Source organism: Rousettus aegyptiacus, unplaced genomic scaffold, assembly GCF_014176215.1.
Source record: "Rousettus aegyptiacus isolate mRouAeg1 unplaced genomic scaffold, mRouAeg1.p scaffold_m13_p_2, whole genome shotgun sequence".
NCBI lineage: Eukaryota > Metazoa > Chordata > Mammalia > Chiroptera > Pteropodidae > Rousettus > Rousettus aegyptiacus.
In genome coordinates this window covers 8,785,668-8,812,734 of record NW_023416295.1, presented here as the reverse complement: position 1 = coordinate 8,812,734, position 27,067 = coordinate 8,785,668, and the positions used below count along the sequence as shown (strand labels likewise).

At 39.4% G+C, this 27,067-nt stretch overlaps 1 long non-coding RNA gene across 1 annotated transcript; it reads right to left on the bottom strand.

Moving 5' to 3' along the window:
* Window positions 1-16,700: 16,700 nt before the first annotated feature.
* LOC118613799 lies at window positions 16,701-19,935 on the bottom strand. The gene is made up of 3 exons (XR_004955886.1): window positions 19,441-19,935; window positions 17,750-18,285; window positions 16,701-16,938 (listed from the first exon to the last, which is right to left on the bottom strand). It is a non-coding gene; the product is annotated as an uncharacterized LOC118613799 (long non-coding RNA).
* Between the last annotated feature and the right edge of the window lie 7,132 nt (window positions 19,936-27,067).

Below are 27,067 nucleotides of genomic sequence, written 5' to 3'. Positions count from 1 at the left end.
TAAACTGTGTCCTTGCCCCTCGCTAGTGCCACCGGGCACTGTAGCAGTCATGCAGTGCCCTGGTTTAACTATTCTTGAATCGCATACATTAAAATGTGTCTCTACGTTTCTTTATTCCAGAAAAGTTATATGGTTGGCATATGTTTAGCATATTAGCAAATGCCTTATGTTTATATTAAGAGATGTTTTTAAGGCTTGGCTAAATATAGTCATGTAACCACTTTTTTCTTCAAAATTCTGTAGACATAGCTCCTCTGTGTCCAGAGGAAAAATCATTCTAAGGCCAGCTTAGCTTTATTCTTTTGTCTTTACCTTTTTTTCCCTGCATGAATGCTTGTAGTCTTTTTCTCCATCCCTGTAATTCAAATGTAACAAAGTTCTCTTTTCATTTAATTTACTTTGAACACACTGAGCCCTTTTGATCTACTTTTTCATTCTTTTTCAACTCAGGAAACTTTTATTTAATTATATCTTTGAATAATTGCTTCTGTTCTACTTGTTATTTACTTTTCTCTTGGAACACCTATAATTCTCGGGGTGGCTCTCCATTCTCTCTCCTCCATTCATATCATTTTTTTTCTCATTGTTTTCAACCCTTGCTTTTGTCCTCCATATCTTGGTAGAGCTTCTCAAGTTTGTTTTTCGATTGCTTTATAACTCGTATTTGACTGTTGTTTTTAACACCACTTCTGCTTTTTGCTGCTTTAATTCTGTTAGTGCGTCTTTGTGTTTCTACAATATGTTTCTGATTTACCCAACTACAATTTTATCTAATATGGATCCTATTCCTATTTTACAACCCCCCTCCTTTTCTTATAATCCCATAGATGATGCCAGTTTTCTACTTTTTCATTCCTATAGTAAATCTTTTTCAGCCGTCTGCTCTTCCCTTGTTTCTTCTGAATGATGTTCCATTTCTTCTCTCATTCTTATATTTATATGTATCTATATGTATGTGTATATATGTATCTCTATATGTATGTATATGTGTGTGTGTGTATTCTGTCTCAATAAAAAATCTGTCTAGACCAGCATCCAAAAAACAGGAAGTGTCTATTAACTTTGGCTCTCTTCTCTGTCCAGTTGGATCCTGGTCAAATTTCTTTCTTAGATCTCCATGTGGATGGCAGATGGATGTGCTTCTAAGCTAATTCTCCTTTACTAACACACATAACTCTCTTGAATGAGATGGATCTCCTCAACCCCATTGTTTTGCTTTCTCCTTTTGAACAAACGGATCACGTAAGAAAATACATTACCCAGGATCCCTCCTAGTTCTTTCATCTGCCTTCATCCTCTCCCACCTGCCTCACCTCCCATTTCCTTTATGTAGAGTTTCTTTGTAGGAGTTTTAGTCTGGGAACAGGAGAAATGGAAGGATCAGGACACCCTTGTAACACCAGGGCAGCTGTTGCATTTTCTGATAAAGACTTTAATTCTAAGTTGGTAGCAGGTGGTGGGAAATGGTTAAAAAAGTGTTGCGTCAGCTCTCAGGACCACTGATAGTGTTTCCAGACTCATTCCATGGGCCAACAATACTAGTTCTTATTGTCCTAGCTTCTGGCAACAGGTAAATGGCTTAGTTTTAGGTTTGGATCACAGTGTAATTTTTTACCTCTTTCTGTAGAAGAGCTTGTTTTGGGCACCACTAACCAGATGTTATTTTAAAACCGAAAGTTCTGAAGTGGCTACTGAGGAAAGAGGTCTTCTCTGTTCTTGTTACGTTACTACTATTGACAACGTGGACGTGGCAATACATCAGATAGAGCCATGAGACATCTACATTCCTCCCTGACACTGTCATGAAGAATGATAAAAACTCAGACACGTGAACTATTCTAGCAGCATGGAGCTAACAATGAATGAGATGTGGCTTTTTGTGACAGTCTGGAACAGCGTGATATGACTGTGTTTCATGTGTCAGACGGGAACAGCTTTCAGCACTGGCCCAGGTTGATGCATTTCTTTTGCAGCAGATAATTCAAAAGAAAAACAGTTATTTTTAATCTCTAAGATTAAAATATTTCAACTCAACATTATCTATTAAAAAATTAATTTAGGAAGCAAGGCCAAATACTTAGAAAGTTGGTTCTATAAATACCAACTGACACTGAATGTTCAGTTTTGTGACTGGCTGTGACAGTCTACAATTTCCTTCAAAGACTTTAGAACCCTTCAGTTTTGTATATATGTTAAAGTAATTAGGTCAGTATAGGAAAGATGGTTGCTATAGGTTCTAGTTTATATTTCCGTAATTTATACGACTCCTAAGTACCAACAAAAGCATGATTCTAGATATTTCAAAAATACATTCCTAGAGAGAAAAAGGCACTGCTATTGCAAATGGAAACTGATATATTTGGAGAAAGGAGGTAATTTCTGTAGAAATCAAAATGAAATACACACACACACACACACACACAGACACACACACACACACACACACACTTTCACCTCCATATTATGGTAACGGTTTGGTCATATGGACCCTGCCACCTAAGTAGACTTGAACTTGGCTTCCCTTCCTTATTTGATTTTAATTTCTAGTATCAACAAAGCAGAGCATAAGCCGTAATTAAGAGAATAATGCAGGAACTGAGGAGACAAAATAAAAATTGAAAATTAATTAAGATTAAGTGAAATTAGTTTCACTTAATAGACACACACAGCAGCCTAGTGAGCATAAGCTTATTAGTTCTATTGATGTGAATTCATGAGTTTAAAAGGTCTATATTAAAATTCTGTCTTTGAAAATGTTTCTCATTATCAATCCAACTGCTTGACTTTAGAGTCTTATAATGCCGCGATCATCTCCCAACATCTAAAATGGAATGGTCCCACAAAGAGGTGAACCATCACATATGCACAAAATGACACAGTTAACATTGTGTCATCTCCCCATTCCCAAAGACATCCTAGGCCATGACAATTTCTACATGATTAAAGTATAAGGTCCTTGTGAAACTTAAACTTTAAAGAATCAGGTCTGCTATGTGATAGAAATAGCCTGTTATCTTGCCCATAATGAATGATTAGTTTTCTTCTCAAGACTGAAATAGATGCATAGTCTATGGGGCATTCCAATACAGTTTACATTCTCATCTGAAATAAGCATTTTTGTTCTTTGCCAGATCTGGGATAAACAGTCCATGTGTGCATCTGAGTCATGTAATCATCCTACACTCCAATAAATTGGTTTTTAAGTGTTTGTTCACTATTCATGCTTTAAAATGTGTGAAAACTCTATAAAGATTTACATTCATTGACACATAAAAGCAAGAATATTTTCTAGAAATAAAGAACCAAAATAATAATAATAATAATAAAAGAACAGCATCCTTGCTTTATAAATCAGTTCCTTGAAAAAGAGAAGCAGGTTTGTCAGCTTATATTTTAGCTGTAAGTCATTTTTACAGTGATTTGAACTATAAATCACTTTTCTTTATGTCTAATCGGTACCAGGTGTCTAAAAAGCAATCTGATGCAAGATACTGTGAACTGAGCATTCGCTTGATTTTGAAACATTCGGTATTAATGTTAGACGTGACTTTCTGGATAGCGTCATACCCACATTTTAAGCTAGTTAATTTTGGGGTGTGAAGGGCTGTCCTTTGAATTGTAGGATATTTAGCAGCATCCTTGGTCTCTGCTCACTAGATGCCCATAGAATCCCCACTCACCCATTGGGATCACCAAAAATGTCTCCAGACATTGTCAAATATCCCTTGTGAGGGAGGGGGAGGGGAGCATCACACCTGGTTGAGAACCACTGTCCTATGGCCTTTGCTAAATTGGAAATGAGCAGAGCTCTTTCTTCTTGGTTGGAGAAACACTAACATGCTTGGAAGCCTGAAGGTGTGGTTCTCTCACCCAGGTGTCTTCTTGGGGTTCACTGAATCCTCATATTTTCAGTTTGTCATTTTCAACTGGTATATGGTTCTTCGTGGCTGGAAACACCATTCTGTTGGCATTGGGGTAGAGGGTGCTCAGCTGGTAAGCTCTGTTCAACTACAGACAAGCATTTCTCTAGGGAAAAAAAATAGGTTTGACATAAGTAGAATCACAAGTATACCTTCTGATTTGTATACTTTTTTTGGTTTCTTTCTTTATTCCTTGATCCATCAACAATACATAATGCCCAATCCTTCTCCAGCTACTAAATGTCTCTTATTTAGGTCATTAATCCCATTGTAATTCTCTGACACCATACACGCCAGCCTTGCTGCAAAAGACAAACACAATCGTGCATTATGCTGATGTGCAGTTGTAGCAGTAACAAACCTTAGGTCCAAGTTCAGATGTACAGAAAACAAACATTTTCCATTTTTCAAGTAAACTCATTTAAAAAAAAAAAAATTTTGGAGTTCCCATTTTACTGGGCAAAGATAAAGAAGAGAGAAACAATCTCATAATATTCAGGGTCATCTCCAGAGATGGCGCTTGGGTCCTGGAGCCTGTGTATATACTAAGATCTTGAAGGGCAGAAGTACCGACTCTCCATGTACCTGAGACATCTTCTGGGTCTCAGCTCTTCAGTGGCTGAGATACAGAGACATTTGCTGTGAGGTCTCTTACTCTCAGCATAAGACCTCCCTAGGGTCACATCTGAGCCTATTGTGAATACACAGAAAATCTATAACTAGGGATAAGGAAACTCCGTGAGAATATTTCAGCCCATGTGTCCAAACTCTTCTACCCCATGCCATGGAGAGTGTCTTATAAACTAAGAAACTAGTCTTTTTGAAAAGCTGCACCCAGAAAGCAAGAAATTGTTCTCCTCATCTCTCACATAACCTAACCCACATGAGCTTTCAATTGTATTTTCCCAATTTCTTGCCCAAGCTAGCTCTGGGCAGATACTCAAAACTCTACCTGCATCTAAACTTTTGTCTTCAAATTTGACTTTCATCTCATGCTAAGTCCATAGAACATTTATCTAGGCAGGGCAAAATAAGTAGAGAAAGAGAATTTGCTCTCCCTTATTTCATCAGTGTCGTGTGGGCACGCCTTCACCTTTAAAGCTCACAAAGACAAGTCAAGAATGCCGTTCTTTCAATCTAACAATTCCCACAGGGCATCTTTTGACATCTATTGGCTAAGCAGAAATCCTAAACCGTCTCCCTACTGCATAATTAAATGGCGAGAGTGGCTGTCTTCAAGGGTGAGTTAGCTCGAGCAAAGTGTGTGTGGCCAGTTATCCTGTTTTTACTGGTATTTCAGACTTTCCCATTTAAGGCAGCTGAGTCGTTCTGAAATGTAGATGAATATAATAAATGTAGTTCCCTTCAGCCTCTTTACGCACACACATGACGATAGTTATATATTCATAAGTGCTCCTGTTAATTAGGTTGACTATTTCTTAATTACCTAGATCTTCCAATAGAGGCTGGGTTACCATGCTCTCAGAAAAGATTCTAAGCTTCTGCAGTCTCCTTAATTATAGGGCAATAAAGCCACTAAAGCTTGAGATATATTATTTCCAATAAATAAGAGGACAGCTTGCTAATAATATGCAACCATATGTACACATGGTAGAAATAAATACAATGAACTCACTTTTGAATACTCTAAGTCTTTGGAACCACTAATCCATAGTGTATTAGACTGCTAAAACTGCCATAACAAAGTACCACAGACTAGGTGGCTTAAACCATAGACTCTTTTTCCCCTCACAGTTCTGGGGGCTGAAAATCCAAGATCAAGGTTTCTACAGGCCTGGGCCCTTCCTCCTAAGCCCCCTTCTCACTGTCCCCACTGGCCTTTTCTCTGGTGGCACATCTCTGATGTCTGTTCCACTCCTAATAGGGATGCCACTCCTATTGGATTAGGGCCTCATCCTTATGGCCTCGTTTAACCTTAATCAAATCTTGAAATTCCTTATTTCCAAATACAGTTACTCTGAGGGTTGGGGTTTTAACATGTGAATTTGGGAGGAGGGACACAATTCAGTTTATAATAAATAAACAGGGTATAAATTAATGAGTATATAATAAAACCTTAAATCTAAATAATATGGTGTTCTTCTCTTAAAACACAGTACAAGAAATAAATTTTTTGTTTTTCCAGTCAAAGGTTAACAATGTGAGTTGCAACCCTTTCACCAATATAGAACCTGTCTCAGTGCCCAGTTGGATGAGACATTAATTCACAGAACAGCCTTGGCAGCCTTGGAGAAGATGGGACAGATATGAGTCAGCTGGGGACATGGGTGCGTCTGAGGATGATTCACAAGGTGAGAGATCTAATATGTGTCCAAATCACTGCCATGTACCTCCTCCCAATTACCAACAGTGGTTCCTCCTTCTGACAAGGAGAAGCCCCTCTTTATTTTCCCTAAACACTACTGCAGTCATGCATTAAAGGCTCACATTTGCTCCAACGCTCTTATCTGTTGTGAATCCTATTTACCACTTTTCTCGACCACATTTGGTGATTTATAGTGCTCTCAGTTGTATTTTACCCATTATGAACAATAAATGCATAAGCAACCTGAACAGAGAGGTGAAAGACACCCTCTAAAAAAAAAATCCTCTTGGAAAATAACATGTCTAATTTAAAATGATAGAATCCTTGTCTGGCAGAATTGAACACAAAGTAGAGCTAGAAAAATTATTTGATCTTGAATGAATTTAAATAAACTAAACTGAAAAAGCTGTTTCTGTAATTTAGCTGTCTTTCCTCTTTTTTTCTGGAGTCCTTCTACACTGCAGCCATAAAAAGTTAAAGGGAAATAAACACCCCAATCAAAATCAACTGTTGATGCAACTATCTAAGGAGCAATAATTATGGAGTAAAGTCATTAACACAACTCCCACAATCCTCTATACTATTATCGTTTATGAATTTGAGAACTTTTGTTTTTTGTGTGTGGTTTCATGAGAGCCTAAGATACCACACACACATGTACACTCATGTATATACACAGACATACACACAAATACATTATGGAGAAGATACTAAAGGTAAAGATTGTATGAATCTTTATATGAAGAGCATATTAATTTACAATGTGAGTATACAGACAATTGCTTGACTTTCTAGCAAATTTAATATCTACCATGAGTTTTTACCCTAAGGCTAGCCAACTTCACCTTTTAAAATTAGGTACTTGCAATTTATTTCCTTTGTGGATAAAGAACAAAGAAATTGCAGTTAAAGGGTTTTGTTGTTGTTATTCCATTGTATATATTTTTAATGTTATCTGTGGTAACAGAATTATGATTTTTTGGCTTTGCAGCTTTATCAATTGAAAGACATTACTTTTTAGGTAGAAAAGGTGACAAAATGCAAAAGAAAATGTTCTAAGTTATAGAAAAAAAATATATATAAAAGAGACTTGGAAAGAATATAAGTATTTTATGACATTGTTCTTTAAAATACAGAGAGAAAAAAATGATTGACATTTACACATTAGTCTAGAATTATTTCTTGTGCCCAAACAAGAGAAAAATTCTCACATGCCCACACACACAAAAAAAGGTCAAAATTCTACCTCAGTTTCCCTGTATTTATTCTTGATGTTAAATAAATATGTGTGTGTATGTAAATATGCATATTCATAGAGAGAATAGCAAAGTCCTGCATTAGAATGAAAACACTCTCTTCCTCCTGCTACTGTATTTGAGGTCCCTACTCAAATTAAAAGAAAATGTGTTAATATAAAGAAAAATGTGTGCTTTATTTTAAAAACTGTACCTATGAGTGAATGCATCTTAGACTCAGATGCAAAGAGCAAACACACTGTTCTAGAATTATTGAGAGGTTATCACATACCAAGTACTTTATATGCATTATCTTGTTTATTGCCTTGTAATAAGATGGGCTCTTATTTCCATATTGCAGCAGAAAAACTGAGGCTGAGAGAGTCTGAAAAGCTGGTTTGTGTGGGAAATCGGACATCACCCAAACACGGACTACAGGGCCTTTTGCAGAATTTTCCTGTTTATACTACTGCTATTCTCTGTTTCTTGATAACATTTCCTAGAATAAGAAATTATTAAAATACTATACAATTTAAAGAAAAGTGAAAGCACTAAAATATGATAAATTAGGAAAGCATGTGATAAAATATTATGCCCTTGGCAAAAATAATTGTGTTGAGTTTGCAACGACCTAGAAAATAGGTTATTCCGTGAAAAGAGCAAGCGATGGCATGTATCCTGTATTATCACAACTCTAATAGTGTTAATGTCAGCTACCATATTAATATTAGCTAAGACATAAGTAACTTTCACACATAAGCTCATTTAATTCTTACAATCACCATATAATTGGGTACTTTCATGTTCATTTCATGTAAGAGAAAACAGACTCAGCAAAGCCGTTACTTTATCCAGCTTCGCATAACTGGTAGGTAGAACAGGTACCTGCAATGCATCTGACTCTGAAGATATTATAGTCTTGACACCGACTCTATACGTATATATGTGAAAAACAATGAAGACTGAAAAAAGAGATACGTGGACTGTATACTTGACACTAATAGTAAAATAAAATAAGCAAAATGATTTTAAAAAGAGAGAGACATAGACATTAACAAAGGCTTTCTTTGGATAATGGAAATATGGGAATTCTTTGTTTCCTATAAAAATGTTTCCACATTTTTCAAATTTTCCATAATGTGCAGAGAGAGAGAGAGAGAGAGAGAAGGAAGGAAGGAAGGAAGGAAGGAAGGAAGGAAGGAAGGAAGGAAGGAAGGAAGGAAGGAAGGAAAAACTAAAGATTTTTAAAAGTCACCAAGTGGCAATTCCTGTACTGTTCCACAAAACTAGAATGAAGGGCAAGATCATCTGACAAATTCTCCTGAGAGCTCAAATATGATCTGATGTCTACAAGCACAAACAGAAACAAACTTATGCTAGGAATACAGGAAATAACATGCAAAGTCATTATGTAAACCAGTTGCTTCCTCCTCTATCCCCCTCCTAACTCCATAGCCCATCACACTTCCTGGATCTCTATCCTTGTTCCTCTTAAATTTCTTTTCTGAGAAACTCAACAGAAAGGAAGGCAAAGGGGACATCACAATGACAATAGTTCCCTTCACTAGATAAATTCATATGTCGATCCTGCCAAATGGTGGGCTTTTGATGAACTCTTGTTTTTCCAGAATTCCACTTTTCTCACTTTTCAGGCACACAATTCCTTAACATATTATGTTCCTACTTCTCAGTAAACAACAGACCATTAATAAATGCCTATTCTGCTCATGACTGCATCACCTCTGAGATGTCTGAGAAGGAGCTCCAAGGCAAGCATTGGAGAAAGATGCTTCTTAAAATCTAGAGAGGAACCCAACCTGGAGACTCAGATTCAGACCACCAACTCCAATCAAACCTTGTTGAGACTGCAAGAAAAGTTTCTTCCACTCTCTTGAGGGAGATGAGGAGATATGGCTTCACCCAAACAACCTTGATAGAGACGTGTGGTTGCCTCTGCGGACATGAATTTTCAAGGATTGCAATACTGTCTCATGAGGGAGGCTGCCTGACTCTATCTCCCAGGGTCCTGACTAGACAATCGCCATAATTCTCGTGGTGCACACACCTTGTTCAAGCCTGCCCAGCTTGCAAGTGGTATAGAAAGCAGTTTTCCTCAAAATCGAGAATTTAATTAATACACTGTCTTTAAACAGTAGTCAAAAGATATTAATTTTAGCACATCAAAGTGAACTACTGAAGAAATATTTCCTTGGAAACATGACCATCTTTCTGTTGTTTTTGTCTTTGTGTGTGTGTGTGTGTGTGTGTGTGTGTGTGTTCCTTTTCAGTCAGGAGCACCGCCAACTAAATTCCCTGTATTTTCACACTCTTCTGGTTTAGAGGAGAGTGGGTAATTGATTTGATCTATAGCCTTTAATTCCTACCGTTGAATTAGATATGGCCTGATAAGAGTACACAGAAACACTGGACAGATTGCATTTCACATCAGATTCCCAAATAATCTAACCATTACATTCTTTGAAAGAATTCAAATGATCAATTTAGGTTTACAGTGAAAAATGATTTAGGGGACAATAGATGTATTTATTATAATGAGGTCCTTGGCATACAAATGGACATTTGAATATTTCAAATGCTTTCCACAAAATTGTATCTACTTTCAGCAGCTGAACAACTTGCCCCTTCTTTGTAAACTCTCAAAATCAAAAATTTTCAAAATCAGATATTTTCAGTCTCATTCTCTTCTGTGATGGAAGTAGCTATTATTAGGTTAAAAGGAGTTATTATGCTAAGTGAAGGGTACCCAGAAACAAAGTGTTCCTGGGGCAGCAGTAACAGGGGTGCTAGCCTAACTTACAAATTCAGGTCGATGAAGCCCATTCGACCCACTTACTTGATGAATTGTTACCCAAAACACACTCAGGTGGGTGAAGCAAAAAGCTGCGAGTTCAGACTGGACCACAGCTTCTTGAAGTTTAGTGTCTCCTTTTCTTGTGGTTACTGGGTGGTTGCACTTGAACATGAGAGGCGAGTTCCATTGGAAAACTTCAGTATAATTGCTTGATTCAGAGCAACGAAGGATCCAGGACTCCAATTCTGATGCGGGAATTGTTTAGTAGAAATTCAAACAAATTTTACCCTCTGAAATACAAATAAAGGAAAAGGGAACCTGTAAATAACCTAAATGTCCAACAATAGGATAATTCATAAATGATGATGTCACTATTTGATGGAACAACGCATTCATGCAAAACCATGTTTTCTTAAACCTTGGTGACACTAAAAATTACTAAGCCATAATATTAAATGAAAGAGGCAGAATTCAAAATAATAAGCAGCCAAGGTCGAAATTTTAGCAAATGTACGTGTATAAAACTGGAAGGAGATCTATGAAAATCTTTGAAAATACCACTTCTGGGAGTATAGAAATTTTTCTTCTTTATGTATTTTCCAAATTGTCTATGATAAGCATGTATTACTTTTCATAGTAAGAAAAGAACATCCTAAGTGTTTTAAGGAAAAATCAGTGTGAAGAGATCTTCTTCCTCCACTGGCCTGCCCCACTGCTGGTCTCTTTCCCAGAGATTTCTCAGGCAATTCCCTAGTCCGCTATAGTCTTCACAATGCCAGCAGATTTTTCTTTGAAAAATATAAATCTGATTTTATCAGTCTCCATTTTAACTGTCAGTACATCCCATTTCCTAAAGAAAAGAGTTCAACTCCTCCCTTGCCTAATTTATAAAGTATTCCCACCCTCCAGTTCAGCCAAGAGGGGTGAGTTTACAGCTCTTCCCCCCACCCCCAGTCTGTCCCCTCCCACACTGGCCCTCAACAGACACACATCAGCCATGTGACAACCTCACTGTGAACTTTCATATTGGGGGTTCTTTCCTCTCTGAATTTTCTCTGCCCAAAGATCCTACCCAAACTTCCTATTCACTGTTCAATAATTACATTATTGAACCACTTCATGCCCCAGCGTGTAGAGTAAGTATAATAACATGGGTTATGGAGGGGGTTAAATGTGCTGATACACATCTGAAACCATCCCTGGCACATGGCAATCGCTTCGTAAACATTAGCTGTTCAAAGCTGAAACATTTTGCTGTCACCTTGTAGTTTCCTGAGCCTCCCTCTCTGTGTGCCCACTACATATGATGCACAATTCATTTTTAGACTTTCCTGCACTGTCTATATATTAGAGTCATTCATTTCTGTGCCTGTCTTCTCTGAAAAACTATGACGACATCCAGGCCAGGGACTAAATTATATTGGTTTTTATTGCCCCTGCTCCTGGCCTGTAATTGGTGCTCAGAAATGCTTATCAAATTGAAGGGACTGAAATCAAATGGTGACAAATATTGGATCCCGATTCTCGAAACCAAATAAAATTAGGCATTTTTAAATCATGGATTGGAATTAGATGGCATTACATAATTGCGTTATTTTTACTAGGTGTGATAATGGGGTGATGATTCTGGATTTTTTAAAGTCCTCATCTATTCTTGGAAGCATTTATGAATGATGTGTATGGCATTTAAGATTTGCTTTCAAATATTTCGGCAAACAAAAATCAAAAATAAAACAAGAGGCTGGAGGTAGATGGGATGAAGTTGACAAAATGTCGATAGTTGTGGAAAGTGGGTTTTCATATCTGGCTGCTCCATAGACAGCTCTCTCTGCTCTTGTGAATGCTTGAAAATTTCTGTAGTAAAAGTTCGCCAACAATGCTAGCAACAAATGAACCAAAGGGTTTCCATAACAACAGTGAATGAAAAAACGCTGGTGAGCATTTTCACAAAAGCAAACCTATGTAAAAATTCATTCAATAAGCACAGGAGGAGTTCCTACCCCAGGTAAGACAGGCCCTGTTCTCAGAGGAGTTTCAAAGCCCACCTGGCTTGGAACTGGCCCCACAATCAACAGAAACCTGATCCAGCTGTAAAACAGAGACCACCACAAGCCCACCTTTCGGGATTACTGAAAATAATAAATAATTAATGACAATGAGCTAATATAAATGCAAATGTATGCATGTCTGCTCGATTTACATGTAAATGGCCTTTTTTTAAAAAAAAAAATCTATCGACAGTGAAAAATCAATAGTGGGGGTTGTGAAGGGAAAGCGATTTCCAAAGCTTTATTTAATGTAGAAAAAAAAAAATTAAAGCTCAGTGTTTATAGTTTTTCATAATTCCCCATCCCAGGCCTGAAAGCAGGCAAGGAATCAGCACCTCTGAGTAGGTTCTGATTCATCCTGTGACCTCGGGCATCACACCCGTGTCCTTGTTTTCCTAGAGTAAAGAAGTTCAGGGGCAGCAGAAGCCAGAGATCCTCCAGACCTGAGCAGAGGAAGGCCCATTCAGTTGACAAGAGACTTCCAAGAAAAGGATTTTGCAATCTCCATTTAGGCCTCAGTCACCGCCTCATATTCCAAAGTTCTCATGCTCTCCTGATTCTGTGAGCCTATCCCCTTTGTCCCTGGGTAATAGACAATAGCCAAGAGACACCCACCAACAGGGCCCTTTGTGTGGATTCATCAGTTTATGCTGCTTTATACAAATGAAAAGGGTCAGGTCAGGATACACGCTGGCTGATAGCCGGTAGATGCTAAAAGTAGAATTATTAGGCATTAACTGTGTTGTGTGTTCAGTGTTAAGTGATGTCTTCATTGCACGACGAATACAAAGCACTTGTTATAGTTTCATTTGTGTTAAGTATTGCAAAGTGCTAGGCACCCCATAACACCAACAAAAGCCATAGCCATCTTCCAAAGCACTCTTCACTTAAGGGACGCCAATACTAAGAATCTCCCATGACAAAAGGGCTGAAAGTGACTTCATTGTTGGTAAGAAATAATATTCAATTCTGATTTAAGAGAAAATACACACACACACACACACACACACACACACACACAGAAACTTACGCATAATTTAACTCTCAAATTCATTACCGGAAATGAAAACAATTTATAGGACAGAATCTGTATAGAATCAGTTACTGAGGACAAAAAGGTCAATTTGTATAATAAAATGAAGTTTCTGTTTGAAACTACATCATGTGAAACTGACTTGAGTTTTAAAAAATGTCAAGAGTATGTTTCCAACTGATTGGAAATTAGCAAGGCACCTCAAATGAAGAGGCAGACGTCATCTTCCATGTCTGCAGAAGACAAGGTCCAGTTTATCTTGTACTGTGAATGGCAGATTTGAACTGGTCTGTCTTAAAATAGAGGCTCTATTCCTCTGTGGCACCTACCAGGATCCATCATGAGAGCCCCAAACAAGGAGTTACTTCCAAGAGATCCAGATAGCTCCTTCAGAGCAGCTCCAATGCGATTCTGGGAAGGAGAGTTCATGGGACCACGGGATGTGGCCGCCATCTGTGACGAGCGGAGTGGAGAGGTAGAAATGAATAGTGGACTTTGGCATGAGACTCTCCCCTTCTCGACCCCTCCCCACCCAATCAATCTAAAGTTAGAAAAGCAGATGCTACTAACTGCACGTGTGAGCTGCTTGTCAAAACGGGCCATTCTAGATGAAGAGAGTTGCAGCACAGGTGAGAATAAGGTGAAGCAAGGTGGCAAGGGTGCACATTTTAAGGAGGCACCTGTTCTCGGGGCCAGAGTAGAAACCTGCTTACATTTTATGCCTTAGATGCCTCTCTTGCCTAGGCCCGACCTGTGCTGCAGGTTGTATTTACTTAACGGTGTCAGTGATTCTCCCAAATGCTTCCAGAGAAGCCGGCTAATAGTACACAGGATAATATGTGCGCTGGACCTACCCCAGAGCCCTGTGAGACAGGCACGCTGCCGGGACTTGGGATGGCAAGCTATCCCGCAGACATCAGAGGCCTGATGGACCCTGTTTCATACTCCTAAACTGTGGCTGTAGGGTGAGAGGCTGTTGGAGGAATCCTGACTCCTCTTATCCTCTCCAGAAGGGGCACAGACAGAGACGGCGGTGCGCAGTGTCTTGGCACCTACCAAGGCAGGACATTTAAACAAAGCCCTGGTCCCAGCTGATGGAACAGCTCTCGGCCTGCATTCAGCATCCCCAGCAGTAAACTGAAACCCTTCTCTGTTCATAGAAAGTCCCTTAGCATCCCCGTTTGAGGTCATCCTATTTTTCAAACTCAGCTGCATATTGTAATCACCTACACCACATCACCACCAATTAAATCAGATTATCAGGGAGAAGAGCCCAGGCAAGAGTAATTTTGAAGTTCCCCAGATAAATCAGAGTGCAGCCAAATTTGAGAACAATTGGTCAGTATGATTAAGATGATATCAATCTCTGTAAGCCCCTAATGGGCCAGCCTGCTGCCCAGAACACCCAGTGACTTCATTCAGCTTTGGGGGGCCTTGCTCTCATTATTAAACTTAATTGGATTAGATTACTCACCATCGCCATGTGAGCATACACATACGCGCGTGCACACACACACACACACACACACGTGTGCGTGCTGCTTTGAGTGATGAATAAACAAAATGGACACATTGTTGTGGCTAAGAAAATGGATATATTATGATCGGTCACACTTGGAGGAGCTCTGCCACTCTCTCTTTGCTTCCCTAGATCTAGAGTCACCAACTGTCCCATCTTGCCTGGAACTGGCCCAGCTTTAACATTGGAAGTTTCCTGGCCCAGGAAAGCCCCCAGACCCAGGCAAAGCAGAGCGGCTGCCCACCCTCTGCCCCACACTCCACCTATTTCTGCCCTATGCCCTAGAGGCCGACCTGCATGGAAAGCATCAAGGGCTTCGTTCTCTCCGGCTTCCAGCTGTGTTTGGCTAATGGGAGGTACTTACATAAGGTTAGAGAATGGGACAAAATTGGTACGATGGTGTTTATCCCCCTGAATCACCTTCTGCCTGGCTCCCTGAATCACTGTTCTTCTCAATGCCCCAGCTGCTGTCAGGTAGCTTCTCCATCAGCTGCCCTCTCCGGGGCCTGGTAACCACTTCCTGCCCTTGCCTTTTAGGCTTACAAGCAACAGTGGAGTCCCACTTTCCCTAGCTCCAAAGTGCTGCATTATCTCTTGCTCGTTTCACTAGATCCTGCCCCCTAACTATGTAAACACTGTCATTATTAAATTGTCCTCACATTATCCAGTTTGAGGGTGCCTCCATCTGTTTCCTGCCAGGACAGTAATGGGTCCGCCCTGCATTGAGGAGGGCAGTGCCCTCTGCGTGGGAACCCCACTGGAGCATATGGGATGGAGGAGGGATAGTTTCCCAAAGGCAGAGGTGGTGTTTTTTTCCCCAGGGCAAAGGTAAAAAGGTTGCTGAACAACAGACGTCGCCACAGACGGCAAAGGGAAAGGGTGAAACCCACACTCAGAGTGTGGCCGACGGACTGGTGCTGGTACACAGACCCGGGGTGCTGGTCAGTGATCAGAGAAGAAGAGAAAGTGAGAGGAAGCTTTCAGAAACTCTTACGGCAATTTCTCATTGCTGTGGAATTTAACCGTTTTATAAAGTAGTCGGTCCAGTCAGGCATATCAGAAGAACTGTTTACATTAGAATTTCAAAATTATTCCTACATGACAGTCTGAGAATTCCTGATCGAAACCAAGATGTCATGTGAGATGTTACGAGTAAATTTCAACAACGTCTTCTACTGAAAAGCTGACTTAGAAGCACGTTTTTGGATAATACAAATAAAAAAAATCAGTGTATACTGTGGGCTCATGATGCGCGCACTGCTATTTTAAATGCTTTCCATGGTCTTCTTCATTTAATCTTCGCAATCAGTCTACGAGGTCAGTACTATTATAATCCCCGTCTTGAGGATGAGGAAACTGAATCACAGAGAATAAGGAACTGGCCCAGACCACGGCTAGGGCACCGTGGACCCAAGACTCATGTCGGGATTTGAACCTGGGTGCTTTGGTCCCATGGCACACAGCCACAGACTGTCCACAATGCCTGCCCACACTAAAATGATATGTGTTTTCCACAATGTCAACGTAGTCAAAATATATATGGCCTTTACATATTTCTTTCTATTTTCCATCTGTCTCTGGTCCTAATTTTGAGGTGGATTAGGAGGGTTGTTTAAATCTCTTTTATTTTCACCTGAATCCCCTGTTGTTTTCCTTCAAACCCTTCCAGACCAGCTAAGTCCTATAACTTGAACCACTCTGGAACCATATATCTTGTTCTGATAAAAATTACTCAGAGCTTAATGGTATATTATGCAGCCCATTCATTCAGCTACCCATATATTCTGCGGGAATTTCATCTGTAATGTCAGAGCTAAGTGTCTCTTTATTCAGCCTCTAGTTCTGTGCTATAAATCGAGCAGTTACCAATGAGCTATAAACGTCTCTCCGTTTCAAGGCGTTATGGAAAATAGAGGCAGAGTCCCTCTAAATACAAAGAGAAGACCTGGATGTCAACCGATGTCTCAGGTTCTGGGGACGTGCGTGTTCAGGCCACTTCTGCTTTACCTCCAGAAAGAGCAGCACGTCAGAGGGAAGCTTCTCTGCTGTCAATTCAGAATAGACAGACACGCAGATTAAACCGTGACTTCAAAACCAAGGCATCAACACAGCCAACCAACCAGGTGTCACACCACTTCCGTACCAGCCCAGTGATTTTCTGATAGGTGACTCAGGTACCACCACCAACACCATCACCCGCCTAGATACTCACACTTTATGTGAGTTAGGTATTTCCATCATCCCACTAACAAAGAGGCTGAAGTTCACTAAGTGACTTGGCCAAGGTCTTACGATGTGTAGCTGGATCTATAAACCTAAGTTTTTATCAGATCTGTGTTTCCCACACAGAGAAATATTCTGGCTTTATTACTTCATAGTCTGTTTTACTTGCCAGATTATCGCTGTTAACCTGGGTGCAGCGTGGACTCTTGGGATAGGCCCCACTCACTGCTTTAAGTTGATTAACCTTCTTGAGCTGTCTTTGCACATTTGGGACGTGGAGAGAGAGGAGTATGAGCAGAGGTTAAGCACAGCCCCTGGAGCCGCTCTGCCTGGGGTGAAATCACAGCCTTATAATTCCCAGTCATGAAAACTTGGGCATGTTACTTAGCATCTCCATTCCCCCCATAGCCTTGTCTATGAAATGAAAACAAGAAAATAAAACCCACCATAAAGATTGTGGCGAGGATGATTATTTGTAAAATTCTTAGAACAGTGGCTAGCACATAATAAGCTCTAGATAAACGTTAGCTAACCTAAGGCATACTCGAGGTCCCTTCCAGCAGGAAATTTCCATGCACTTTTCTAAAGTCAAAGCACCAATTTAGTCTCTTAGAAAGACCATTACAGACATACCTCAGAGATATTGCGGGGTTGGCTCCAGACCACTGCCATAAAGCCAATATCGCAATAAAGCAAGCCGTAATCTTTTTTGCTGGTGGAGGGCCTTGCCTTCGATTTGTAAAACATGCACCGTCTGTGCAATGCAATAAAGTGAAATGCAGTAAAATCTGGTATGCCTTTACGTAAGATTTTTTAGCCTTTGGTATTTCCTTTAGTGCAGGAGCATGGAAGAAGCAAGCTGAGCATGTGCAATGCAGGTGATCACTTAATAATGAGATCCTGTCAGGTGACCATACTCTACACTGAAGAAGCCGGTACCCTCAGCCAGTGGAAATGACACTGTTTATAACTGCAGTGAAATAACACATATGTTCTGGGACTGTCTGAAACCAGCCGCCGTGCGTTGTTTGTTCTCTCTATTGGGAGTCCAGGTTTCTCACCATCTCCGTAAATATTTCGTCCGCCTATGTGCTGAGGTTGGTTGTCTCTTGTCTCATATTGAGTTTGCATCTCCCAGCACCTGAGAATCCCCATATCATAGTCATGGCCTACATTAGGAAAAAAACAAACAAACAAACAAACAAACAAACAGATATTTGTTGAAAATTTACATACTTTCTGCCTTATTAGTCTCACTCCTAATCTAACATAAATAAAAGATTCTACTAAATTAAAAAAAGCCACATGAATCTTGACCTAAGGCTCACGACTTATACAAAAATAAACTCAGAATGGGTCACGGACTAAAATGTACAACGTGAAACTACAAAACTTTTGGAAAAAGCATAGAAGAAAATCTTCCAGACTTAGGGTTAGGTGAAAAGCATGACACTTAAAAGGAAAAGTGATAAACTGGATAGCATTAAAATGTAAAACTTTTGCTCTGTGACAGATGCTGTTAAAAGAATAAAGAAAAATTAAAGGCTGGGAGAAATATTTGCGACTAACAAACAAATTGTACTTAGGATCTAAAAATAATTCTCAAAACTCAACATTATCCTTCTATGCCTGAATGAACAAATGCGGTATATACGTACAATGGACTATTAGTCCTCCTTAAAAAGGAAAGGAATTCTGACACATGCTACAACACAGACAAAACTTGAGGACATATGCTACATGAATTAAACTAGTCACATAAAGACACAATACTGTATGATTTCACTTAAATAGAGTGCTCAAATTCTCAGAGATGGAAAACAGAATTCTGGTTGCCTGGGGCTGGAAGGAGATATTGGAGTTGTTTAATGAGTACAGGATTTCAGTTTTTTAAGAAGAAAAGAGCTCTGGAGATTGGCTTCATGGTTGTACAACAACGTGAATGTATTTAACACTACTGAGGCGTACACTTAAAAATGGTTATGATCTATTTTATGTTATGTATGTTTCCATGTAAGAAACTCAACGTTCAAAATAAACAGTCCACACAATGCAATACACAGATGATATATTGTAGAACTGTACACTCGAAACCTATATAATTTTATCAAGCAAGGTCACCCCAATAAATTCAATAAAATAAAATAAATAAATAAACAATCCACTTTAAAAATAAATAAGAGACATGGCATTTTACTACAGAGGGTCCACATATGACAAAAAGGCCTATGAAAGGATGTTCAACATTGCTAGCCCATAAGGAAATGCAAGTTAAGACCACAGAGACACAGAACTCTGGTATTGGCAAAGAACGCGCTACTTACATATCTGTGATATAGTGGAATGACCACATACTGTATTAACTGGAAGGAGTACTGTTGATCATATCAATGGAACCACAGGCTTGAGAAGAAGGATGTGGAGAAACTGGGGTTCTCATACATTGTTACTGTAAAATCGTGCAGCCACTCTGCTTCTCGTCCTGTGATCCTTGCCTCTGGAACATAATTCAGCGGTTTCTTTTAAAATGAAATATAGATTTATCACACAGCCCAGCAATTGCACTCTAGGGCATTTGTCCCGGAGAAATGAAAATTTATTTTCACGAACAGAACTGTTGAACATGGTACCACCAACGCCATGAAATATTAATCGGTTATCAAACAAGACAGTCTTGATGGTTGCGTAGAAATAGACTTTAAATGGTTCTGAAATAATGTTAAGTTTTAAAATGCAGGAATAAAAACTCCATACTAGAATAAAGATTCACGAAGAATGACAGGAAGAAAATAACTAGTGTGTCAGGTTGGTGGGATGGATTAGGGTATTCTTTTCTGTTTTGTTCTGTTTCTTTTTTCTTTCAAAAGTTTCTTTGCTGTTATTTTTATATCTTACCTTATTAAAACATGAAACCCAAACTAGAAAATTATTAACAGAATACAACCATTCGCAGAGAAACTCATCCTGGGAGGGTGGGGCTTGCCTGCCACTCCGGCCCCACCCGCCAAGACCTTTCACCAGAATGATCTTTATCAGACTAGCTGGAGTTGGTGCCCAGAGCCTGAGGGTGAGGACACAGAAGAAAAAGGTATCAAGGGAGGCAGAAGGAAGCCAGAAACAACACAGCTGCCTGAGCCGCATGATTAATAGCGTAGATATAATGGGGACCTTTAAGAAAAGGGGTAAAAAGATGAACAGTAAAGAAAAAGAGAAGGACAGAGTTCTAACCAGGAAGGGTGGTTGGTCAGAGCCCTATAACAGCAGCTGGTGGAGAAGGAAACTGGAGGTATGAGCACAGGTAGGAGACCCAAAGGATGCAGCTCCAGGGACAGAACGAGGAAAGAGAACGAGAGGACCAAGTGGGGCTGATGAGCAAAACAAGTTCTATTTTCAACATTACAGAGTAATCATAGTATACTCCGGTTTCTCTTCAGATGGCAGAAAACTTTCGCCTTTTTCCAGATAGTCACAGCAAATCTTACATTTGAGTTTCTAACCACATAGACAATTAGAAGAAATAATAATATCATTTGTTAACACAATTGATTATCCTTTTAGTTATTTTGATTTTTATGTGCAGCCTGTAAGCCTGCAGGGGACCTATATAAAACCAAACTATAAATTACTTCTTCAGATTCAATAATAAAGAGCATCATTTCGATGAGGCTATCTGTCCAAACACACCATGGGCCCCGATCTCAACTGTGCCCCCATTAACGCTCCAGGTTTGCTAGCCAAATGGTGGGGCAGCTTCGTATCTATCCAGATGATCTAAGGAAGAATCGAGTCTCTGTTGCTCATTGCAAAGTGAATCTCTCAGAACTCTGGTTTCTTCATGTGAAAGTTGTGAGAATAAAATGAAACTGAAATACACACACGCCAAAGCACCTGCAAGCACCCTGCATGTATTAGACACACGATAAATGTTAATCCCTTATCCTTTCCTCCCCTTCATCTCCACCTTGCCCAGCCCATCCCTCACCGTGATAGACCCTGCCCTCTGCTCCTTGCACTACACACGGGCATAGCCTCTTATGCAAGCACACATGACTCTAGCTGAGTTTTGTTTTGAGGTTTGGGAGCTTTGTTTTTGATATGCTCTCTGTGGGCATGGGGCAGGTCAGAGGTGCCTAAACAATCCTCAGTCGATACAGATAAGAGCTGGAGGGTAAATAGTTGAGCTTCCTCTCTTCTCCAAAAGTCCAAGGTGTAGTCTGCGAGGTCTCCTGGCAGTAGACTCCAGCTGCCACAGCAGTAATTTGATCGTAATACCCTGTACTATTTTTTTTTTCCTTCTTTGTTTCAAGTCCGCATTTTCCTATTGGTTCCGCTTGGCATCATTTTCCAAATAAACTACTTGTACTCAAATCCTCACCCGAGTCAGCTTTTGGTGGAACTCAGCCCAAGATGCAAAGTCACCCAATCAAGTATTTTGGCGCCTCTTGCTCCTGAATGAACAAGAGACGCTCAAGGTCTTGTTTGGGATTGATCTGAGTAGTGTTCTCTCTCTGGCTCCAGTGTGTCAACACTAAGTCACTCTGTAGCTTCTTGCAGCGTGGCTTTGGCTCCCATTATTCTTTGAAACTATTTCTCAGAAGTTTAAAACAATCTCTTAATTGCAAAATTGCGGCCCTGCAATCCTTGTCAACTGCTATAGCACTCAATGCTAACGTCAACCTTTACCTGAAACTGTCTTCTCCTTGTTTCTGGTGGAATTCATTGCCTATTTTTTTTGGTTGTTTGTTTTTTTTTACCTCTGTTGTTTCTTTTCAGAATCTTCTCTGGATCTTCTTTAAATGCCTCTTCCTTAAGTGTAGACTTTCACAAGTTTCTGCATGCAGAATTTGCTTGTAATTTCATACTCTACTCCTAGATAATCTCATCTACTTTGATATCTTGGAACACCTCCTTTTTATAGAAAGCTCCTGAGCCTACATCTTTAAGTCTTTTCTCTCCACTAAACTTCAGATAGAAAGTTCTGCTAAACGTCTCTAACAGAATCTCTCATTACCTCAAACCCACAATATTCCAAAATGAACCCTATCTCCTCTGACAAGAATTCTCCATGTCCTATGATCTTTGCCTGAATTAAATCCCATCTACCTCACATGCTTCACTGCAATGTCCTCTCTGTCATTCAGGCCCCCTGTCTAAGCACTTTTTCTCACACATGTTGGCTCCTTTAAATTATCATTAGTTCAGAGTCTCACAGTCTCTCATCAAGAGTAATTTAGTTGCTTCTTAATGGAATTGACATTGCAACTCACCACTCATTACACATTTCCTGTACAGAATCACATAGTGAAAACCCCACACGATAAGTATTGTCATTATCCCCATCTTACAGGTAAAATGTCAAAGTTCAAAGGGGTTAAGAGGCCTATTTAATGTCGCCCCAGCCCGTATATACCCAGTGCAATCCAAACAAGACTAGCAAATAAGCTAAAATTTTTTGGAAAAAATTTCCGCCGCGCTAGATAACGCTTTGGGTGGATTGTAACATCCTTCATACTTTCATGCATTAGAGGAAAATACACTGTCTCTTGCTGCAGTAAATGCAGTCGCAAAGAAGGGGGAATGTCAGTTGGAGCAAGGACTGGGCGTGGAATCTAGACACAGTCAGGCTTACGTTTAGATCCCAGTTTAGTCATTTACAAGCTCCATAACCTCGGGCAAATTAGCAACCTCTCTGAACCTCCATTTCCCCAGCTATAAAATGGGAATAGTAAAATCCTAAATAAACTGTTGAAAGAAAAGTATGCATGTGTGCCTGGCATACTGCAGGTGCTCTGTAAACAGCAGCTATCATAATCGTTATTTTGTAATGCTACTCTAAAACAAGAGAAAACAGGAGTAAATATAGCGAGATGATGGAAAGCCATGGGAAATGAATCGCTTTTTTAAAACACAATTTTAGGACAAATAAAACACATAAGAAATGATTTCAAACCTGAATACTCGCTTAGCAATCCCATACTGAGGAGTCATTTTCATAAAGACAAAATGTACCAAATGCCATCCTTTATTCGGCCGCGCATCTATTTACAAATCATCACCATTGTCCTTGATAATTAAGAAATACAGCCTTCATTTGGTTTGGATTTTACACGTCTTTGTAATTTTCACAAAAGTTGCTCTTCCCTTCCACTTACAAAAGGGCATTCCGGGTCACTCACAAAGGGCGGTGATAGATCACTGAGACTTTGAGGCTGGTTTCAGCACTCACAGGTACTAGGAGGAGGGGGCAAGACTCCATGGTTTTTTAGAAGAAGGGCCATGTTCACATGATGCTCCTGAGTGGAGTCTGTGGCTGCATCTGCTGTATCAGCCAAACCCACATTCCAGAATCCATCAATGACCAATCCATTTTCTGGGTAGCATGTTGCTATGAGAAGGGGCATTCGAACTGGAAAAATGTTGACAAAATAATGTGGTTTAAGAAAGAATTCAACTGAGATATTATGAAGATGTGAGATTCTATTTTGACAGAAGAGTGAGGCTGGAATCACAGAGAGAGAGGTGCCAATCTCATAGGTACATGACAGAGGACAGCCAGACACTGTGGTCCACTGGGGTGGGTGTGGAGGTGGGGGTTTAATGTTACTGGAGATGATTAACTTGGACCTCATCTCATGGTGGGAAGGGCATTTGAGGTTATAAGGCAGTTTGGAATATAAATCCTTTATACAAATACAATGCCCAGCATCTCAAAAAAATATCTGAAGTTAAGGCAGCTGACCTAAAATGGAATTACTATGTTTTGGCAAGTCCAGAAACAAACATAATGCTTCCATTGGGTCTATTTTATCCTTTACTGTAGAATATAGGCTTTCTTTTTTTTGTAAAGTTCTGTAAACTATCCCTCCAAGTCCAAATAGAGTCTCTGCCTTAATGGAGAGGGGCAGAGAGAGACTTCTACAGAGTAAAATCCACAGACAGGAAAGCCGAGAGAAGATGGTGGCACTAACAGCACGTTCATCTTCAAAACGCTGTATAAGTGTTAAGTAATTAATCCTTCCCACACCCATATAAGGCAGTAAGAAGAGATCAGAGACACTCTGGACAGTACTTGGCTTACACAGGCATATAACCTACATGTGAAAAATACGAGAGATGGGTTTCCCAGGGTGCAGTTAAAACCCTTCCCCACAGAAACCCTCCTTCCCCCAGAAAAATTCCCACTGAGGAGATATTCTGGATGAGGGAGATAAGATAGTATTACGAAAGAAGCATATAATTAGAGAAGAAGATGAATAAGCTTTCATCCAAATAATCCTTGTTGTTCCTGGCTCATTAATGTCACATCTCTTAATAAGGAGGAAAAACCTGGTATGCCGGAAATTATCAAATCAAGGAGAAAACAAGATTCAACAGAAAAACAGAGTCCCGATTGTCGGGGCCAAACTTATATATGATGATGAAACTGGCAGTTCATTGCTCTTATGATTTTTCTTGTTTATTTGTTTACAACCTGGAAGTCAACAGAACATTCAAATATTTTTAAGAACATTTTAAAAATATCTTAAATTTCAAAACTAGGTACTACCTTAAAAAGTTAACTTATCCTATATATATATGTGAAGTAAATATATATTATCAAATAACATAAATGTTAAAATATTCAGCGAAGAAAAGATAGTAAATATAGTCTCTGGTTGATAATCTATATATGTATGTATAGTATATAAGTATACATATATAATTTTTTTTTTTTTTGTATAAATGAGTTAGAAGAGAACTCAATTCTCAGTTAGACAAGTTTCCATTATGGTTTGGGAGAGTATATAAAAAAAATCAGATTAATTAATATTGGCCAAGAATAATCATTTTCCCCCTTTTGATAATACCTCCAACCAAATTCCAGTCTTGGCTTTTTGCAGGAATGTTAATGAGCAGTTATAAGGAAGAGAGGTTGGAAAAGGGAAATATATTTTAGAAGGACCTTCTTTGCAAAAGATACTAGGGTAGGCAGCTAATAGACATCACTGGAAACACACACAACTTTTCAGGACAGGTCATATTTTTGGAGATTTGGGAATATATGACTACTTCTCTAATTCCCACAAGTCATTTACAGGACCCAATGAGTCTTAAAATACCAGCCTCATAGATGGCCTTTTCTGCTCTGAACTTTGACCTTAGGATTCACTCCCTCTCCTCCACTTCCAACATACTCACATGCCTATTGCCTGCTGGGCCTACGTATCTCCTGTTTCTGGGAACTGTAGATTTTCCTTTGAGGACCACTGTTCTCCCATTCTTTGTTTAAACTGGGTCTGTGGAGTAAATCACCTCCTCTGTCTCTCCATGTCCAGGGATGAGCACATTTCCCAAATTTGACCAATCACCATATCTCATTCCCTTGGCCATAGTGATTGGTTGAAGAATAGACATGTTTCTCAAGTCAGTCCAATAAGAGTGAATCCTGGGGCTTGAGAATAAAGTGCTCTTTTCCCTGAGTGTGTAGATGTAAGATGACTCATATATTTATTATGTATATGTTTCATATTTCAAAAATGAATTTATCAAGAAATAAATATACATTATCAAATCGACACAAATGTTAACATAATCAGTAAGAAGAGATAGTAAATATGATCACTGGGTTGATAATCTACATCTATACTTGATACTGATGTATCGGTAGCAAGATATTGATTGTTCTTCCCAATTGGGAATCACAGTCATTTTCTCTTCGGTTTGAGTAAATTGAAAATAGCTTCCTCCATTTTATTTGTAGTTAAGTAGAGCATTTCACATCAATAAAAGAAGTGATGAGAATTTTATTTTTTTTCCTAATAGAAAGCTCCATTAAATACCTCAGATCTGTGTGCTTAGAACACACAGATGGTCACAAGGAGGGCAGTAGGAAACTGGGATTTGGCGCTGTGTTTCTAAGTGCTTGTTCTTATATCTTTGTTTGAAATAAAAGCTTCAGTGGCGTTTGACCCCCAAATCCTCTTTCTTTGGTTATTTAAACACACATGGATGAGTAAAATATAATGTGTTTTAACGTATTTTCATCATAAATACACGTTTATAGGAAACATTAATAATAAGTGTGTAATCACAACCTATTCTATTTTGAAGCGGGAGTGCATTTTTGCCAAAGATGAGCCAAAACGGTAGGTTAAAAATGTGGTCAAAATCACAGATAAGGTTTTGAGTTAAAATAGGGACATTCGATGGGAAAGGGTCACATGAGTGAGCCTTCTAGAGTGCTGGAAAAGTCACACATCTTGGTCTCGGAGGTCATTATACAGCTCTATTTATGTAAGCATTCAAGAATTAAGTGCCCTAATTACATTTTATACATTTTGACTAAAAAAAAAAAATTTAAAACCAGGCAATTCTATTTATCTCTATATAGCAATTCAAACCAAAGCCTCCAAAAACAAAGTTTTAAAAAAATCACAAAGACATTGAACATTAAAAATAATGGTGTTTTTTTTTTTTTTCTAGACTCTAGATAATATTTCTGGTGAAGACATGAGAGGACTGAGACACACGATCCTTTGCCTGCACACGCTCTTCCCTTTGAATACAGTGGGGCAGCCCGCCGGGAAGTAGACGGGGAGGCATTTTAGCCACACTCTCCCCTCGCTTCTGTCCTTAGGTTTGTGATGGGTCTTATACCACTGGAGAGCGGAGTAACCAGTCTTTGATTTTGCTAGATGTACTTTCAGAGGCTGAAAGTCATGACGAGCTCCAACCCCCAACCTGTTTCCAGAATTAAGAAAGAACAGAAGCCTACGTTCTTCGCCTAGATGCTTAGGTGTGGATAAGTTGAGTACTAACATCTATGATTCAGAGATTGATCTCATACATCCAGTCTTTAAGACCCTGCATGTCACCAAAACAGCTACATAGAGTGGAGACGGCACCTTTATAGAGACCTCTTCAGGGAGGTCTTCTCCATTTTCCTCCCATCGCCTTCTTTCTTTGTAAAAT